The sequence below is a fragment of the Triticum aestivum genome, chromosome 5B, assembly GCF_018294505.1.
Source record: "Triticum aestivum cultivar Chinese Spring chromosome 5B, IWGSC CS RefSeq v2.1, whole genome shotgun sequence".
NCBI lineage: Eukaryota > Viridiplantae > Streptophyta > Magnoliopsida > Poales > Poaceae > Triticum > Triticum aestivum.
Window position 1 is genome coordinate 322925764 of NC_057807.1, and position 17802 is coordinate 322943565.

Here is a 17802-nt window from a genome sequence, read left to right on the forward strand (position 1 = left end):
GAAGGATTGGACGTCGTGATGGTTCATCCAGCATCTCCCCGCCTCCCTCGTACGACAGCCATCGCGTGAGGGCCACGCCCGCAACAGCCAAAAAAATCCTCTCCGCTCTAAAATGAGGTGTAAACAAAAATCCCGAAGGAAAAAAAACCACCCTCAAAGCTCGGACGCACGTCGCACGTCCCACCAAATCCCACCCCCGCGCCCCCAAATCCCAACCATCTTCATGTGGATCCAGCTTCTCTTCCCAAGGAAATCGCAGCAGTCGGCCTCCTCCCTCGCTCGACTCGGCAAATCTGACGAGACCGATGGCTCCTTTTTGCCTCTCACCCACGACCCTCTCACTTTCTCACCGCCGACCAGCATGACGTCCTTACAACATCTCAGCGGTGGCTGCGTTGAGGGCGCGTACGGATGAGTAGACCAAGTACAAGGACGAGGGGAGGGCCAACAACCCGGACTTCAGAACGTTATGTCAAAGGTGCGTCGACCTTGTTCCTCTCCTTCGTTTTTGTGAATTTCCTGCCTGTGAGAAATTTTGATAAGGGGTGTCTTTCTTATCTTCTTTAGCAACACACCGTAGGATTCTCTTAAATGCTTACCGGGATCATCCTTGCCTTATCTTTGAGACAGCCATGATTGATTGGGCGTTTTGACTTCAGAATTGTGTCGTGGGATTAATTTTGTGCAAAACTGCAGATTGCAATCTCAGTGGACGATTGATTTTTAGATCAAGTGGAGAATAAATGATTCTTTAGCATTTGTTTGTTCACAAACATATTGCCATGGGTCTGATGGCAGATTGACTAAACCATTGTAATCAGACACAATGAGAGTTCCTGGATCAATAATTGTTTCCTGGAAATTGAGAAAAAAATCCTTAATAGTTATGAACCTGGAAGGCTTACTCCTCTTTTCAATAATTTTAATTTATCAAAAACATGTTCGTGTTACCTGAAATGCTAACAAGCTATGAAGTGTTACCTACATGTAATAAGTAGATCATTTGTCCCTCTGTCAAACAGGTGATCCTTGGTCAAGGTATATAAACCACTAGCAGATATAAAATTCTGAAACCAATATTTAACCTCGTCGGTGCCTTTGGCAGATGGCAATGCCTGCACGTATCAAACTTTACTTGCCGTGAGATGGATTGAATCTTATAGGAGCGTAACTAGCCAAAGCTAGCTCGAATCGGTGAATTGATTGATTGGTTAGCAACACACACACATATTAAAGCTGATTGGTAACATGCCTGTTATTCATGTTTCTTCAACTCACGGTGGTTATGAACTATGTTTATATTTCTTCAACTCATGGCGATTACAAGCTAGGAGCTATATGCATTTATGTAAGCTTATATAGAAGATGACTAAGTAGAGTTATGATTTCTATACTACTCGGACAAGAGATCCCTGCTTACCTCTGACAATTAGTGAGATCTTGAGGTAACAAAAAGAGAGGACTAGCTAGCCCATTACTATTGTATCCAGATTCATTCTGCTAACTGATGAAGTTCTGAGCTACCATCTACCATAGTGATTTATTGATATAGTCCATGTTCTCCTTTCCATTAATAGTGAATGGAATGGATACGGAAATATCCTAATTCTTGTTGGTCAGCTCGAGTAGTAATTTTTTCGATTGTTCCCATTATTATTTCATATATGCTAGCTTGCTATCTTGTATAGCTTATTTCATATAGGGGGTCAACCTTAAAAAAGGTATAATGTTACAGAACCATGTTAATTGAGTTGGCACGATATTTTGTCTGTTTCAAAATGCTCACTCAGATCTTGGTTTTCTACTACAGAATTTGACTATTGTGCGTGCTTTCGTTCATGAAGGTTCGACCTTCAAGTCTTAACAATTACCCTTTCAAACAGGCAACACTCGGGACGTGCTCAATCCTGTTTTTTGGGTCAATTAATTCATATAATCTTGATCATTCGTGCAAAGCAATTGTTACTGTATGGTGATGTTGTACAAACCTTTGGTAATTGCATGTTTTATAATTGAATTTAACTGTTGAAGTTTATGCCAAAGTAGGTTCCACTTGTTGTGATGCTTTATTGGTAACTGACAAGGGTTAATAACTTATTCCAGTTAATTCTATACATTTCAAACATTTGCAACTGGAGTATTCTCTTGCTTAGTGTTTTTTACATTGTGGTGTTACCTTTTTACGAAGATGAGAGCGAGATAGATGTTGATACTGCTGCTCCAACATCTCAAGTTTCAATCAAGCATGGTCTGCTGATATGGAGAGCACAAGACCTGAACTTCAGTTCCTGGAACAAGTGAGAAAATCTTATTGCCTTATAACTATTTCCATCTCATTTTCCAATAAAGATGATTAGGTATTGAAGTCTAAATTGTGTCTTAAAGTTGCTTTGGTTACTCTGGATGTATTGAATTTCTTCAGTTACATTAAGATTCAAATTATAGATTTTGCAAGTTATTAGGGGGTATCCCAATGGACAGGACGCCCGCGAGTGGCAGTCATCTTGATCTGGTGCGGTACCATCACGAACATCGAGACGGGGAGGCAGGCTGGAGGCCAGGGCGGCATCGGGCAAAAGCATGGTGAGCGTGGCTGTGGTATTGTACCGTGAAACAGCTGTGTTTGTGGCTGTTCTGTGGTGGTGACTCGTAGCTATTGGAGCAGGGCCAGCGTCTGATAAGCAAGCAATGGTTCTTGAGCGCCACTGAAGCAAGCAATGGTGCTTGAGGTTGCGGGGCCGAGCAGATATACATGAGTGGTACGCATCTCATTTTGTCGTCGGGTTCTAAATGATCCCTCGAGTTTGCAGCTATTTGTATTTACGTTACAAAAGCATACATTCATGGTTTATGCCCTTTTTAAGGGTCTAGCGGAACTAAAGAGAAAACCATCATGTAACCAATTTTGAAAATTGAGTTTGAGTTTGAACCAAGAAAAGTTTACCAAAGAAGACATCAAGGAACTTATATTTGGGGAGATATTGGAGTACCACCCTTAGCTTCTGAAGGATTACATGAACGGCTCTGGAAAAATGAGCTTTCCATATGCTAGGTTTCTGTGACATGCTTGTAAACTTTTCTCTATTATTTTGTTTATGCAGCAACATTCACAACTTTTTCCATTGGCTCTTGATTTTTTTGTTATCCAGTGATGTTGACCATTTCTGGAGGCAATTCGCTGACTAAGAAGATGTTGCTGGGAAGAGTGGGGCAGTCAACATGAAGCGTGTTTATCTGAGGTGGCAACTTAAATTCTCACATTTTTCCCGATTGTGATCAGTTCAATCTATATATCAGTGTAACAATGACTTGTGCCGCCATACGTAGCTTGTGCCAAAATTGGTCAGAATTACTACCAAAATGCCTTAGTTAATAGGCTTTCCAACAAAGCAGGCTCGTGATATTGCAAAGGTTTATTCATGCATAATACGAATTATTGTCTTGCTTCACGGATTTTGAAAATTGGTGATTTTGATTTTGGGGTGACGTAGATTTTAGAATTTTTCATATACCGACCTGGTATTATTTTTCCATTTAACTTCAAACAACATCAGTCTAACTATTTCGTCGTTGCCACTCTGGCAGCTGGACCAGACAGAGTGGCTTCGTCACGACATCAATGCAAAGTGCACGTATAACTGATTGACACATTGGATGAATAGGGAAGGGAATTGACGTAATACTGCTCTTGCATGCAAGAACACCTGCAGGGGATACATAATCACTTCAGGCACGCAAGGTCACATCAGAGATTGGCATGCTGTCCTCGGACTATTACATTCCACCATTCAGCAGCATAGCCACAGCGGGTGGATATGACATGGTTGTTGTGGCAACAAGAATGTACTACGACAAGGGTCGGGCAAGCTTGCAGTGTCGAGCATGAGAAGGGAGCCCGAGAACGGCTACAGTTCCTGTTCCAGGCAGAGATTCAGGGTCCAGGGGCACATGGTAAAATTTATCCCTTTTTCTGATTTTTTTATAGTAGATACTGTAGGAAACAACGGCTGTCTTGTACATATGGCAACACTTCATTTTCTCTGTTCTGCTGTCTGAAGCTGCTGATGCTCCTGCTTATGTTAATACTAGATAGTTTTGTCAGAGTGGACGTAGTAGTACCTATGTTTGAGATGAAGTTGTAGGTTGTAGAGTTTCCTTGTCTGGATTCTATGATGTAATTTAATTATTTTATTTTATTTTTCAGTTGTAGCCAACCACATGTAATCTTGTGATTCCCTTCTTATAATGTTGAAATAGACATATTTTTTTGTCAGATAAATAATTTGCGTATCAGTAACTGATTTTATTGAGTAATCTTCGTGTCATATACTCATATCACTAAGTTTAATCTCCATTAGACCATCTTGCTGAACTAACAAATGGTTACATTGTATTTTCTTGTATTTGATGTAAATGATGCAAATAAATACTTTTAAACTAAATAATGGAGTGATTTTCTTACTCTCAAAAGGAATGCAAAAGGAAATAAAATATTCATGGTTTGAGTAACGATAATGGAAAGAACCAGAACATGGTTTTCGTCTTTCATTTAGCTTGGCCACTACCGCCAAACGGGCAGTAACGATGACTAGCCCTTTATTGTCCATGTTAAAATGAGGTGCTTAGTCTATGACAATCCTGTGAAATTGATTGCAGTTGTGGTCACACTTTTGTTACCAATGTCATACGACGGTATTGGTTCTCTATCACCGATAACAATATAACAAACTGAATGCTCGATCATATTTAACCGTTGATGCCGAGAACCATGACGGAGTCACGGAGATTTGGCAGAGCCTAAGAGGAGGCGACACACGATGCGTGTAGAAAGTATACAGTTTGAGCATTTGCAATTGTCGTAAAAATCATAATTTGATTGTTTATTGTTTTTATATATTGTTTTGCTCCGTGGCAACGCACGGGCATCCAACTAGTATATATATATATATATATATATATATATATATATATATATATATATATAGACACACACACACCTAGACTCAAGCAATATACAATCGATTCCACCAATCCCGTTTGATCCCTTCTAACAGCTTCACCCCGAGAAATTGCAACGTTAACCCATCTTTTGATTGAGATGCACTGACGCACGTCGGTTGTGCACATTTGCTACCATGTGTTGTACTATGATTTCAATCTTCTTATCTCTCGTTAAAAAAATGTGTATAGCTATATCATATATAGTTGGTGGGCTAAGCAGCCTTGATCTGAACCTCACCATGTACTATTAAAATTTCACCACCTACTGTTAAAATTTTAAATGTAACTCCTAGACCTACTATTGAGGATGTATGATGTCCATGCAAAATCCAATCAGCAGGTATGTTCCCCTGGCGTCGCCCCCGTGGGCGATTAGGAGGAAACCCTAGCCGCCGCCCGGACTCCCCCACCTCTTCTCCACCCTCGCCGCCGCCAGCAGCGCCGTCGGGCGAAGCCTGGCCGGCAGGACGGTGGCGGGGCTCCTCTTCCCCTTCGCGCGAACAGGCTGGCGTGGGTCGGTCGTTCGTCAGAAGGTGTCGTACTAACACGGGGTGCGGCGGCGCTGCATATGGATTCCGGCCGCGGCGCGCACAGCGCGTTGGCTGCTGGGGTTCATCCTCGCGGTGTGATGCGGCCGCTGCGAGAGAGGATGGTCCTGGTGGTCGCGTGCGTTGTCGGATTCGGGTCAGATCCTTCTGGATACGGTGCCCGAATGTCGTTGGCCAGCGCAGGATGGTGTTTTTTGTCGCTGACCAGGTCGAATCTTCATTGATCCAGCGCCTGGATGGATCTATGCCGGAGGCTCACCTCGATCTGTGGCGGATTGAGTACCATGGTACTTTCTTCTCTGGAGGTTTAGTGTCTTGGCTTGCTTCCAGATCCAGACCAGATGGAGATTGGTGATACGGGATGAGGACCGAAGGAAACTTTGGTCGGCTAGCTCGGCCCGGCATCGACGACGGTTTCGACGTCGTCACCCTTCTTGAAGGCGAAGCCGAGGTCCCTCCTATCCACCTCCGATCCCCTCCCGGACGAAAGTCCAAAATCTGTCATGGATTGGACGGCGGCGACGCCCTGCGCATTGTACCCTCCATGGAGGCGCCTTCTTGGGAGGTTTGTGCGTTCAGGAGAGAGTTGTTGTGGATGATGGGCTCCGCGTGTCGGTTCCAACAGCGGCAACGGTGTCGAGGTTGGCAGGTGAAGCGGTGTTCTATCTACCGCGAGATGCTTCTGGTAAGAGATTTCAAGTCATGCTTGGCCGACAGGTGCTACGCTATAGCATGCCTAGTCGGCAGGTGCTACGCATGACAGATCTTTCAGAGTCTTCGCGTTGGGATGGACGGGTTTAGGACGGTGGAGTCGTTGGGCACCATGGTGGCGTCGACGGATGGCCTAACTTGCAAGGATGATGCGGATCTCTTTTTTGAAGATGGGACAGCGGCTCGATGATGATGGCGGCTTTTAAAACGTGTGCATGTGGTGTACGCTTTAGGTCTGCTGCACCGGTTGTTTGTTTCGATATGTTATATGGATAGATCGGCGACGGCATCGGTAAAGATATGGGGAGTGTGAGCACTCCATAATATCAAGTTTGTAGATATGAGTGATGGCTTTGGGGGGCTTGATTTATATTCTTGCCGGACCCTCATGAAATAATTAATAAAGATGGCTGCATGCATCAATTGATGCGGGGTTTTCCTCCTTTGAAAAGAAAATCCCCCAACTGATTTCATAGCACACATACGCAACGTGGCCGGTCACTTTCATACGACGCCTTTGTGCTGCTAAGTCAAAGAGAGTCGTAGTAATGTACTCACGGACACAGAGGAAAGATATCATGTGATACCGGACGTTAGGTATACTGGACACAGATATCGCAGCCGGCTGCACATTTGTTTACTACGAGTAGCATTATCTACTGCAAGGTCATGCAAGTGTGCTGACAATATCACACTACACGACACATTGATCAACCAAGTCCCCAAGGACATCCCCTAAGTTACGCGCAAATCTCAGAACCGGTCACCTTCTGGCCAGTGAGCGACTTATTACCTTATTATATGGTCGGTGTGTGACGTGGTTTCGTGAGTCGTTGGCTTTGTAAATTGAATCAAATACATCAGTGATGCATGATGTTGCGGGTGATGAGAGCATCTCCAGCCGTTTGCCCCCCAGGGCGGCGAAAACGGGTCATCTGGGGACGAACCGGCACAAATTTGGCGTTTGGAGGCGGCTCGGTCCCCAGTGGCCGTCCGCAAGGTCGCCTTGACTTCGGCGAAATTACGTAGATCTAGTACAAACTCGGCGAAATTTTAATGAAATTTGTACAAAAAAGTAAAAAACATGCAAACTAAGCCAAACTACGCCGCTAGCCACTACCCCGCGTCCACTGCCCACCATCTACATGCTGAGAAGCCTGTAGAAGCGGGTGTAATCGTCGCCGCCGCCGTCGTCGTCGTCACGCGCCCCGCCGGAGCCACCCTCGTCCCTGCTGCAACCCTGCCCAGGGTCACCGACGCGCGGCCGGGAGCTGGACGGCCCGGCCTCTTCCTCCTCGTCGTTGTCGAGGACGATGACGCCGTCCTCCTCGCAGCCGCGTCGCTAGGCCTAGAGTTTCGCGTACGCCTAGCGCCGGCGGCGCACCTGCTCGCGGACGTAGTCCTCCTTCACCCACTTTAGGGCGGACTCGTCGTCGGCAGCCACCATGTCGGCGTGCTCCGGCTTCACGGGGAGCAGGCCCGGCTCAGGCTTCGGCCGGACCAGGCGAAGGGAGCGCGGGGAGGGGAGGGCATCCTCGTTGATGACGAGGGCGCCACTGCGGGTGCGGCGCCGCTGCGGCGTCTCCTTCGGCTCTGGCTTGACGGGACGGAGAGCCGGTGAGCCGGAGGAGAGCGAGCCCGAGCCGGAGCCGGACGACAAGGACGTCGGCTCCATTCGCCGCGGCGTCCAGGAACTGCCGCGGCGGCGAGAGAAGGACGGGCGCGTCGGGTACTCGAGGCGCGGCACGTTGCCGGTCTCGATGTTGTTGAGGACGGCCTCGAGGGTGCGGCCGGGGACGCCCCACCACTCGCGCCGTCCTTCGGTGTTAGAGGCGGCCGCGGGGAATGACGTCGTTGACGGAGGCGATCTGCTCCTCGCGGCGGCGCTCGAAGTACATCGTTCACAATGTTTCGATGTTGGGCGCATACCTCGGCTGGTTCTGTTGCTCCTCCGTCAGGGAGGAGCGGATGCGGGCGATCTCCGCCCGCCATGCCGCCCCTTCGGGCACCGGGACGCCGCCCGCGCTCAGCCTCCACGCCCCCGGCACGCGCATGTCAGGGGGCACCGGGTACTCAGCTCGTAGAGGAGGCGTGCCTCCGGCTCTTGTAGGTGTCGGCGGCCGAAGCCGTTCGCCGCTGCGCCGTCGCCTGGGAACCTTTCCGCCATCTTTGCTTTGCTCGTCGGTGGGAAGAGGGTAGATGGCTTTTGTGAGAGGGGGAGTTGTGGCGTTCACCGACAAGGAGTGGGCGCCTTTTACAGCCCAAGCGGGGCGGTGAGGAGGCGGCATGCCAGGCGACTCGTGGCGGGAGCGGGCAAGACGCGCGTCAGCGGCGCCTTCACTGCGCTGCCCGTGAGGCATCAGTGGAGGCTGACCGACGCGGCAGCGCGGCAGCCTTGGCATTGATTCCCGCGGGAACCAAGGCGATGAGAGCGACGAAGCGGCGTCTCGCTGACTAGGCGGGCCCGCCCCCCGTTCGCGCCAAAACCGCTCGCCCTGGCGCCTCCGGGCGCCCCTAGTGTGCCGGGTTCGGCTTGGGTCCGCCGGCACTAACTTTGGCCCGAACCGGCGAAATCGGGCTCTTGGGGGCGCGACTAGGCCGTTTTTCGGTGCTGGCGCAAAAAAATTGCCTTGGGGGCCGTGTTGGGGGTGCGGCTAGAGATGATGTGATCACTTTAGTGTTTACTAGCAAACATGCCCGTGTGTTGCAACGGGGAGTAAAAAGATTTATCTAAGCCACTATCATTTCGGCTTAATTTTAATTCAGACACTTCATATTGATGGCAAGCACCTATAACCTCACTGAGACATCACCTTTGTGGCGTTGTTTGACACTAAGGAGGCCGCGTCGATAAATTAAGTTTATTCAAGAAATCCTACATGTATATAGCCATCACATGCAAAATTGTATTTATTGGTTCCACTAATGTGCATCACTATCACCCAAATAGTTCAAATATTTTGAAAAATAAACATTCATGTGCTTCTGATGTTCATGAATTTGATAAGTGTATGTACATCCTATAAAAATTGTTTGTGTATTCACTACAAAAAAAATGTGTAGTCCGATGGTAAGTACGCGTGGATTTTGCAAAGAAAAGGTACGTACATAAGGTCGTATCTCATGAAACATGTACAAAGAGAGAATCTGGTGCAAGTACAACATGCCCAAGGATTATAATCTTTCCCAATTATTAATGTTCAATTTTACATGTTGCAATATGGATCCGCGTCGGTACGAAATAAAGACGGATCATGCGTCCTTAATTAACATTATATCCTAAATAGCATTTTAAAAATATTTAGCATGTTAGATAACATCATATTCAAATTCTACATATTTTTTAATCCAATTTCCTATATAATATGTTAAATCGGAGTTATGGTTTAAAAGATATGGCTATTTGAATATAATAGTCTGCGGGGTGATTACTGTATATATCAATGGCGTTTATGTAAAACTACAAAAAAACGTTTCACTGTGACTTAAATCCGGACCGTGGGTTAATTAGCGTAAAATCCAAGGGGTTTTGTGTAAACTACAAAAATCGGTTCGTTCTGACTTAAATCTAGACCGCAGGTTAATTATAAAGAAAGGCAGGGGGTTTTCTGCAAAAAACATGACAGACGGCGATCGCAGCTTCATTATTAGGTAGAAAGTTAAAAAAGATACAACAAATCAATGCTAAAACTTGGGAGTGCATATGGTTTTGGTGCCTAAAATTCTTATTTGTTTCCGTTGATTTTTCCTCTACGGTAAAATTCACATCCAACAAACAAGTGAAGCTAGTTGTGCTGAGTTTTTTTTTTTTTTGAGGGTCAAAGCAAAACGCTTTATTACGCAACCAGGTTAGGCATATCGCCTGAAACAATTCCAGCCACAGACGGTGGAACATTGACATCCCATATGATGGGTTCATTCACATTACATGCATATCCTAGCTTAGAAAGTTCATGCGCAGCACCGTTGGCCTCCTGTCTGCATGCAATTACATCACACTTGGAGAACCATAGCCTCATTTGGATCTTCAGGTCGTCCAGGGCCGAGGCATACGCTGAAAAGCTAGGCTCCTTCTGGGTAAGGGCCGCCTAGAGAAGTTGTGAATCAGTTTCGATGTTGATCCGGATCGCCCCAAGATGGGCAGCCAGTTCCACCACGCCCTCGGCCGCTCGTAGCTCAGCTGCGAATGCATCATGGACATGCTCATTCCTCCCTGCCATGCAAGCTACTACATCTCCAGTATGATCCCGGGCCACCACTCCCCACGCAGAGTGTGAGCTTCCTGGCACGTAGGCACCATCAATGTTAAACTTCAGTACGTCTGCTTCTGGTGCCTGCCATCTGGTCTTCTCCCTTGACGAGTGCTGCTCCTTCTTCCCCAGAATCTCCCAGTACTCCATGGTGGCTATCTTAGTCCGGTGCACTATCTCCGCTGCCCGTGTTCTGCCTTCGTTCTTCCTGACACGGTTCCTCTCGTTCCACCACTCCCACCAGAAGTACAAAATCTGCACTCTATCCTCCATTTTCAGTGACCACAAGTGATCCATTACATCCCATAGGGGTTGTATCTCTCCAATTCCATCCTGACAGCTTCCTTCCCCATCGCTCGCGACACCTCTTTAACTTCCTTGCACGGAATAAAAAGGTGGCCACCATCCTCGACGTTGCGCGCACATAGAAGACAGCGAGTGTCTTCGATAACCATCCCTCTGGTTTCTAGATGAGGTAATAGCACCGGGAGTCCTGAAACTTGTCCAGGATGTGATGATCTAGTCCAAAACTTGCAAAAGCAAACTATTGCATCCCACAACTTGCACCCAATGTGCAAATTTAGTCCTAGCCAATCAGACCACGACAAATGGAGCCTAGTCAGCAGAACCGGTCAGCGCAGCACATTTTGCAATTACCCCCCTCGCCTTAGCACTAATCTTGAGACAGTATAACCATAATACAGCAGCCTCATCAAATGAAGAAAAATATGAAATTCAGAACTCTCGATCCAATAAAGTAACCGGATCGGATCATATCTCATATCTCATCTCATCCGGGCTGATGGATGATTAAGAAAAATGTGTCAAACTGGCTGCGGCACCTCGTCGTAGCTGGAGACGGCGGCGGCCGTCTCGTCGTCCTCGTCCCACTCGCCGCAGACGATGTTGCGCACGAACTCCATGAAGGGCGGCCAGTGCTCCGGCGAGAAGAACTCGGCCCCCATCCGCCTTTAGGTGAAGAAGGTCGGCCTCATCCGCTCCGCGGTGACAATGTTGCTCTTGATCGCGGGAAGCTGCTGGTGTGCGTCATCACCAGCGACGCGTTCTCGCCGGCGATGCGCGCGCCGTGCCGCCGGCACGCGTTCTTGATCTGCACTAGCAGCTTGTCCGGGCTGGACCCCGTGTTCCGCTGCTGCTTGTTCATGCACATGTCCATGCCGGGCCGATGAACGTGTGCATGAACGGCACCTTGGCCGAGAGCTCCACCAGCTTGCTGCCGAACACGCGGCTCGCCATGCCGAGGACGCGGTCGCCGTGCTGAGGAGCTTCCCTGCGTACCAGGAGAGGAAGAAGTCGCCATAGGGGCTGTCGCACGAGCCGTGGTCGCGGAAGAACTCGCTCGAGTCCGGCGACTCGTTGTACCGCGGCACGTCGTGCGGGCCGGCGAGGCCCCACATCGGGTTGCCCAGCGCCTCCCCGTGCTGCCTCAGCTGCGACAGCATGTACTTGTCGTAGCACTGGAACTCGCCCATGCCGATGAACTGGGTCACATCGCTCCCCGGCGGGTACGACGGGTACCGGAGCTCGCCGTTCGGCCCCAGCCCCACCGTCACGTCCTGAGCACCATCAATTGGCCCTAGTTTAATGAAAAAAATGCAGGACAAAAATGGAGGCATTGGTATGGCATCTTTAGTTAGTTACGCACGGCGATGGTGGACTCGAAAAGGTTATCGAAGGCGTCGACGAAGCTGCAGAAGAAGGCCTCATAGCGCTGGAGGTGGGCATTCCGGCGAGCACGGGGAGCTCGTCGACGGCGAAGGAGAGGCAGTCCTCGTGGCGCCCGCCGGCGCCGTCGGTGAAGAGGATGTCGCGGTCCTTGGCGGCGGCGGCGCCGACCCAGGACAGGAGCTTGGGGGCGTTGCCGCCCGGCGAACCGTGGATGCGGAGGGAGACGCGGAGGCTGAGGCCCTCGTCGCGGGCCATATCGGCCACGGCGCGGTACCCGGCCCACGAGAACTTGTCCGGCGACTCCGGCTGCACCACGGACCAGAACACCTGCAGCTCCACGCCGTCCACGCCCATGAGCTTCACGGCGCGCATCCCGGCCTCGATGCCCCTGGCGGTGTTCACCATCGCACCGTCCGTCACCGAGTTGATCGGCAGGCGCACGAACAGCCGCACCGCACCCACGTCCTCCACCTGACAGCATGCACACAGCGTTCCAACCGTCAAAAATAATTCGCGCCTTAATTAGTTGAAGCCCATTCTGCAATTAAGCACCACCACCCACCACATTGCGGCTGTTCTTGCTGCCGCCGCCGACGGCCTGGCCGGAGAAGCAGAGATGGAGCAGAGGGGGGAGTGGGTGGAGCGGAGAGAAGAGAGGAGAGGAGGGGAGGGGAGGGGAGGCGGGTTCATTAGTGCTAAGGCCAGGGGGGAATTGCAAAAAGTTCTGCGCTGACCGGCTCTGCTGACTAGGCTCCACTTGTCGTGGTCTGATTGGCTAGGACTAAATTTGCACATTGGATGCAAGTTGTGGGATGCAATAGTTTGCTTTTGCAAGTTTTGGACTAGATCATCACATCCTGGACAAGTTCGAGGACTCCCGGTGCTATTACCTCTTTCTAGATTAGCGCGTGTGGCTAGCGAGTTGTGGGCCAAACGCCATGTGAACATTCTGATCTTTCTCTGGCACGGAATCTTCCATATCCGGCTCCAGTACGTATTCTCACACGCATTGAGAGAGCCATGCAGTTCTCCACTCCGGCCTGCCTCAACTCCACTTGCTATCTCTTGCATCTTCACGTGTAGTTTATACACTTGCTTTACTGAATGCATGCCCTTCTCGTCATAGTGCCACGCGATGAAATCATGCATGCCTTCCCGCAAAGGAATCGCAAGGATCAGATCGACATCTTCTGGGACAAAGATATCCTGTACTAGCTGCTCATCCCATTTCCCATTGGTGGGGTTTATAAGTTCATGCACTTTGTTGAGCAGGACTCCGTTCCTTGGTGTTTGCACCTGCCACGTCCAAGCTTTTGGAAGCCATGGGTCCTCCCAGATATCGACCTGCTGCCCATCGCCAATGAGCCATATGTAGCCGTGTCTGACCAGCTCCAGTCCATGAAGGAGGCTCCTCCAGGTGTAGGAAATGTCGTCCCTCGGTGCTGCACTCAGGATATTGCCGTCCGGATAATACTTTGCCCTCAGCACTTGGGCACATAGGCTCTCTGGTTTCTGGATCAGCCGCCATATTTGCCTAGATAGCATCGCTAAATTGAAGGAATGTATGTCTCTGAAGCCTAGGCCTCCCTGCGCCTTGGCTTTCGTCAGTTTTGGCCATCCAATCCAATGTATTTTGGACTCGTTATCTTGCTGACTCCACCAAAATTTTGCAATGAGCGAGCTTATCTCATCACAAAGGGTTTTTGTCAGGTAGAAGCAAGACATGGCATATGGCGGGATGGCTTGGGCCACAGCCTTCACAAGCACTTCCTTTTCCACCTTGTCTAGGAGTCATTCCTTCCACCCTTGCATTCGTCGCCAAACTGCATCCTTCAAGTATGTAAATACTTGCTTGCGAGATCGTCCCACATACACAGGTAATCCGAGGTAGCGTTCATTCCAGGTTTCACATGAAATATCGACACCCCTCTTCACATCTTCCTTTTGTTCCACACGTGTATTTGCACTGAACATGATGGCACTCTTCTCCTTGTTGATGCACTATCCCGAGCATTCTTCATACAAGTCAAGTATTCGCTTCAGTTCATTCGCCTCAGTATTGTTGGCCTTGATCATTAGGACCGAGTCGTCTGCGAAGAATAGGTGGGAAATGGCCGGAGCCCCCTAACATACTCGAACACCCCCAGCCTCCCTTCTCTCTCAGCCGCTTGCAATAGCGCAGACAGGCCCTCTGCACAAATGACGAACAAATACGGTGAGAGGGGATCCCCTTGGCGCAGCCCCCGGGTAGGCACGAACTGCTCCGTGATGCTGCCATTAACCTTTATTTGGTACCAAACGGCAGTGACAACCCATGCATTACAGAAACCCAGCCTCTCCATCGTCAGCTTGAGAAAGCTCCATTCAACCCGGTCGTACGCCTTGCTCATATCAGCCTTGATCGTTGCGTAGCCCTTTTTTCCTTTTCTTTTGTTCAGCAGCATGTGGGAGAGCTCATATGCAATAAGGACATTATATGTTATCAAGCGCTCTGGCACAAATGCACTTTGGTTATCTGAGATCACCTCGGGCAAGATAATCTTTAGTCGGTTAGCCAGCACCTTTAAGACAATCTTATACAGAGCATTGCACAAACTTATAGGCCTCAAGTCCTTTATCCTGCTGGGGTTCTTCACCTTTGGTATCAACACCACATATGTATCGTTCCACCCTTCCGGCATCTGTCCACCATTCAACACATGCAGCACCTCCTCCACAATCCTTCCTCCCATCATGCTCCAGTGTTTTTTATACACCAACGATGGCATACCATCAGGTCCAGGTGCCTTCAAATCACCAATCTCTGATCGAGGGCTACTTTTATCTCCTCTTTTGTGAACTCTTTCATGAGGCACTCATTCATTTGCAGTGTAACCCGCGCCTGGACACTTTGCACCATCCCCGAAGATCTGGTGCTGCGTTTTGAGGTGAACAAATCCTGAAAAAAAGAACGCACATAGTTAGTCATCTCGGGTCCCCCCGCCACCACCGAGCCATCATCCCTCCTCAACTCCTTAATTTTGTTATTCTTCTTCCTCGCGGTAGCACACTTATGTAGAAACTTAGTGTTCCTCCCCCACTCCTTCAACCACCATACGTACGCTCTCTGTCTCCACTTTATATGGATTATGTGCTCTAGGCGTGCTACCTCTCCTCTCCACCACGCCACCTCCTTCACTTTCTCTTCTGAGATCCCACGCCGTCGCCATTTCTCCAGCTCACAGTTTGCCTTCTTCGGCCTCGCTCCTAACTCGCCCACAACTTCCTTGTTCCATTTTGTTAGTCTTTGTGCCACTCCCGCCAACGCCCTTGACACCTCTCCCGCCCCTTCCGCACAGCTTTCCTCCCATGTAGTCTTAATAACTTCATCATATCCATCCTCCTGCAACCATCAGGCCTCGAAACAGAAGGTAGTATCACGGGTCCCTGTCTCTGCATCTCCTTGTTCTGTTGCCACGACCACCGGCCTGTGATCGGAGTGCCTCGGGTCTCCATTAACTACCCGGAAATCAGGAAACTGAGTACACCATCCATCATTTGCCACTGCCCAGTCCAGCCTCTCGCAGATGTAATTTGCACTGTCTTCACTATGGTTCCGCCAAGTAAACATGTCACCTTCAAAACCTAAATCTTGAAGTTCACAGAAAGATAGAGCCTCCCGGAAACGGTCCATGTAAGCTTGGCCTCTCGGTACTCCTCCCACCTTCTAATCGTTGCTCAATATGTCATTGAAGTCTCCAAGACACATCCATGCCCTACCCTCTTGGTGTTGTTGCTTGAGTGTGCGTAGAACCCTCCAGGTCTCCACTTTCTTCTCCCATTGTGACTCCCCGTACACCCCAGTAAGCCTCGAGACCCCCTTCTCATCCATAACATCTGCATCTATATGCCTCCTCCCCATCAACCTCAAGGTAACATCCACCCCTCTTCTCCAGAACAACGCCACCCCCCTGCTCCTCCCCTCCGGGTTCCAAGCCACCATGCTAGCGAGCCCTAGCTTCCACCTCAGCCATTCCATCTCCTCCTCCATCATTCTAGTCTCAGCCAAGAACAAAATATCGGGGTCCTACTTCCTCCCAAGATCCAGGAGTGCACGAACTGCCAGGCCATTCCCTAACCCCCGGCAGTTCCAACTTATTAGTTTCATTGCTCCCGGCGGGGCTGCTCCTGCAGCCCGGCCGATGTGTTGTTGTTTTCGGACCCGACACGGTTCTCCTCAATCGTCAGCTCCATCCTACGTTCTCTTTTAGCTGACCTGCTCTCCTCCGTCTCCATCTCCTCCTCCACACATGATCTCTTCCTTCTCCCTCCTATATCCTCCTGAGACCCCCCCTCCTACATCCTCCTTCCGTGCTCTCTCCCTCCTCCTGAATTTGCCTCGCTCCCTATCTCTACCTCCATTCTCACCCTTATTTTTCTGCATCATGGTCAGCTTCCCACCCTTCCCCTTCTCTTCCTCATGCACCATACTTCCCAGCGCATCAACCTCCATACCCCCAGCTGCCTCCTTCATCGCATCCTTTCCCTGGAGCTCCATGTCCTTTCATGTGGCCTCCCCCTCTTGCACATCCGTAGCTTTGTCACTGAAAGTGATCTTCCTCACGGTGCCCTCCTTACCCCCAGCCTTTTTTGCCTTAATCGGGCTAGTCACCTCCGTGCTCTTCTCCACTTCGCCCCCTCCTCCTGAGCTGCCCCCATCCTTCCTCCAAGATAGACTGTCGCTGCCCGACCGAGCACCAGGACGCCCAAAGCCATATGCACGACTCCCACTGCTGCCCCGCGAAGAGCTCCGCCATGTCCCGTCCGGCACCCCTCCTCTCCTCAAGCCCATGTACGCCTTCATCCACCTACCAAACCGTGCCCTCTCTCCTTTCTTAAGCTTGATCGAACAGTCCCGGTCAAGGTGGCCCAACACACCGCAGATGTAACAAAAATCTGGTAGGTACTCATATTCAAAACGGCACCAAGGGTCCTTCTCCTCCTCATCCTTGCTCTTCTCTAGCCTCTTGGCCGCCTCTACCTGGTTATCTGCCTCCTCGCTTCCTTCATCTCCCTGGCTTGTGTCAAGCCTAAAGCCCCTCATCAATGGCTTCCCAATTTGGAGGCGTACCTTCACTCTGAGATATTTGCCAATGGCCCTCCCATCTGCTCCAGTATCAGCTTCTACGAACTCTCCCACCATATTCCCGATCATCTCACCAGTGTCTTCATCCATATCTCCCAATGGCAACCCATAAACCCTAATCCAAATTGGTATTTCCTTGAACTCATAATCTTCAATCTGCTTCCTCGATACAAACTCCTCCATCACCACCAGGTCGTTGTCAAACATCCACGGACCGTCATCCAGGGCCTTCCTCCTCTCCCTCTCCTAGTTGAAGATGAACATGAATATGTTGTCGCCCAACTCCTTGCACTCCACTCCGCGGATGGGGCTCCAGACCTTCCCCAAAGAGTTACAGATCACATCTGGGTGCGCCGGCCTCTCTGACATGACCTTCCTGATCGCCCGGATCTCCATCTCCTTCCCTTTTCCCTGTGCATCTCTCCTGATCTTTACTCCCTTCCTCTCCTCCTCCGACAGCCGCAGGTTCTCCAGCAGC

The 17802-nt window shown here is 49.7% G+C and overlaps 1 long non-coding RNA gene and 1 pseudogene across 10 annotated transcripts; one reads left to right on the forward strand and one right to left on the reverse strand.

Annotated features, from left to right (window-relative positions):
* Positions 1-110: 110 nt before the first annotated feature.
* On the forward strand, positions 111-4314 carry LOC123111637 (uncharacterized). 10 transcript variants are annotated; one of them, XR_006454604.1, is made up of 6 exons: positions 118-478; positions 2189-2297; positions 2456-2583; positions 2666-2759; positions 3150-3239; positions 3586-4314. It is a non-coding gene; the product is annotated as an uncharacterized lncRNA (long non-coding RNA). The 10 variants fall into 10 exon arrangements; XR_006454600.1 differs by having other exon boundaries at positions 119-478; positions 2446-2583; XR_006454595.1 differs by having other exon boundaries at positions 119-478; positions 2463-2583.
* Positions 4315-11172: 6858 nt separating this feature from the next.
* Positions 11173-14931, reverse strand: LOC123114765 (inactive beta-amylase 9-like; annotated as a pseudogene).
* Between the last annotated feature and the right edge of the window lie 2871 nt (positions 14932-17802).